A 2,741-nucleotide genomic window follows, 5' to 3' on the forward strand; every position below is an offset into this window, starting at 1 on the left:
AAAGTTGCAATTTTCAGGAACACAACCACAGCTTTAATTGAAGACTTACTGTTGTTACTTGCAGGTCACACCTCCAGCAGCGAGCCTTCTGACTCCTCCAGAAATGAGAAACAAGGTGGTAGGAAACATGTCTGTAAATATGATGATGCTTCCCTTGAGTATGGGTTCAAAAGTGTTTCACTGAAATCCGAAGGCAGGCCGAAATGCCTCATTTCCTTACAAGTGCTGTCCAGCGAAAGCATGAAGCCAAATAAGCTTAATTCAAACTTGGAGACCATTCCCAGGGAATACAGCGGGAAACCAAAATAATTTTTTCAACATTGGAAAGAGGAGATAGCTTTTGTAGCAACAATCTCACTTTAAGAGGCCCATAAGCATCCCCGAACAAGATCAAAGAGCACCTTTTGAGGTGAGCTACCAGATTGCACAGGCCAAGGGGTCTCACAGGATTGCAGAAACTGATTTTACCTGCTGCAATCAAGATGGCTAAAATAATGTTTGGGGAGGAACGGGCAAAACTTGCAACAGTGCCTCTCTTCAAACAACACTGTAAAGTACTTCCTGAACATGAAACAGCACAAGGAATTTGCAGTGCATTACATGGAGGACAAAAACATTCCCTGGTTGGATTTTGTACCAATGGTGCTCCAGCTATGGCCATGTCAGGCCTGCATGCCTTGGTGCAGAGAATTGCTCCATCTCCCATTTGGACTCATTGTACGATTCTCAGAGCAACGAGCAACAAAGGAACCGAGCACAGAGCTAGATGATGTATTACACAGGGCCACATCAATTGTGATCTACATTAAACTTCACCCACTTCGTGTGCATCTGTTTGCAAAGCTGTGCAGACATGGGGTCTGATCATGATGCATTGCTGTTTTACACTGAGGTCCAGTGTCTGGTTTGAGGAATGGTACTGCAAAGACGTTTGGAACGGAGGGATCAACAGCTTGCATTTGTAATCAACTGCCAAAAAATGTAATTCATTGATTTTCTCTGTGACCAAAACATGTGCCTCCTTGCTTATGTCACAGACATATTTGGGAAACCAAATGAACTGAGTTCAAAAATGCAAGGAAAGAACACCAACATTCTGCAATCGAGTGATTGGCTTACAGCATTCATGAAGAAAATTGAATTTTGGAAGAGTAGTGTGTTGAAGTTGAACTATTGGACTCTTCTCACTTTCCAAGTTTCTCTCTGATAATGACATCAAACAGTGCCCCACTCGTATGGTGACCAACTTTCTCATCCATCTAGACAGACACTTTGCATACTTTTTCCTTGATTTGGATATGATGCTTGGATCCAAAACGCTTTTCAATGTCAGCCTGAACAGCTGGATTTGCCTGCAGCTGAAATTGGCCAGCTTATTGAAATTTCATGCAATTAATTTTTATAAAAAAATATTTTCCAGAGTTTCTCCAACAGAATTCTGGTTTGGTGCGAAGACTAACTATCCTGACATTGCACCACTGTATGCTTTGCAAGTGATGGTTTTTTTTTGCCAGAAGCTGAATTTTGTGTTCTGGTCTACATCAAATCTCAATATTGATCAAGCCTTGATGTCACATGGGAGATTAGATGTGTATTATCAACCACGCTGCCAGGTTTTGAGGGACTATGTCACAACATGCATGCCCATGTGTCTCATTTGAGTAGGCCCAGTGCCCTTTAATTACAGTAGTGAAGGCTTTAATGCTGTTACTTTGTCCTTTTCTAACTCTTTAATACAGTAGTGAAGATTATTAATAGTTATATTTTGATACTTCAGTAATAGCGCTGAAGGCTATTATCCTGCTGTTTATTTTATTATTTAAATGCCAAAATAAAACAAATGATGGTGGCTATCCTACTGTTTTGTCTTATTTTGGTCGTCCCCCCAACCCCACATCCTGGGTCACACCAATTCCAAGGCATTAAAATGGTGTCATATTGGGAAAAAGTTTAGGAAGCACTGTGGTAGAGGTTACAGGTTTGGAAGATGCTGTCAAAGGAGGTTTGGTGAGTTGCTTTAGTACATTTTGTAGTTGGTACACACTGCTGGTGCCCCTTGACCTGGAAGGAAGTTAAGGCCAGAAGTTGTGTGGCTAGCAGAGAGAGGAGAATTGGAGGCAAAAAGTGATCAGCACGCACATGCAGGACTACAAAAAAAAACTCCGGAAAGCTACACCATTAGGAGGGAAAGAGTGTTCATAGACGTGTGACTCATCAGTGTCAACCATATCTGGAGACCTGAGATGGAATCCAGCTGCCGCTGAACGTGCCTCGAGGGCCATATCGATTGAATGGGAAAGTGAGCGATCCTATGTGCCAAAAGCCAAGCTGGAAAGACTGAAATTGCACACACTGCCACATTTGTGCAGGGACTGATGGGAGTGCTGACATATCTTTGTTGTATCGACTATTTGAAGTGAAATTTACCTTTTTATTTGAAGTATCATTTGCCTGTTAATTCACGTGGAATCTTGTTGTTACTGCAATTTCTTCATTTTAGGGCAGGTAGCGGGGAGTCATTGAGTAAATGTGGGTATTCCCATGGGAATCATAAAATCTTGAAAAACTGTGTTAACTTGTCCTCTTGAGTCCCCTTGCAATAATTAATCAGTTCAAAGTTGTGAATTCTAATGAATTAACACTTGACATGTTTAATTGCAAGCTTTGTACTGCAAATGGTAAATATAGGATGGAAAAGTTAGCACAACATATTTTTTGAAATTAAGAAAAAATACCAAGCA

The 2,741-nt window shown here is 41.1% G+C and overlaps 1 protein-coding gene across 1 annotated transcript in view; it reads left to right on the forward strand.

The window, feature by feature from the left end:
• The window catches only part of cox6c (cytochrome c oxidase subunit 6C), a 297,540-nt gene that overhangs the window by 15,926 nt on the left and 278,873 nt on the right, over positions 1 to 2,741 (forward strand). The gene's annotated exons all lie outside the window — the stretch shown is intronic.

Source organism: Cetorhinus maximus, chromosome 4 (assembly GCF_964194155.1).
Source record: "Cetorhinus maximus chromosome 4, sCetMax3.hap1.1, whole genome shotgun sequence".
Lineage (NCBI taxonomy): Eukaryota > Metazoa > Chordata > Chondrichthyes > Lamniformes > Cetorhinidae > Cetorhinus > Cetorhinus maximus.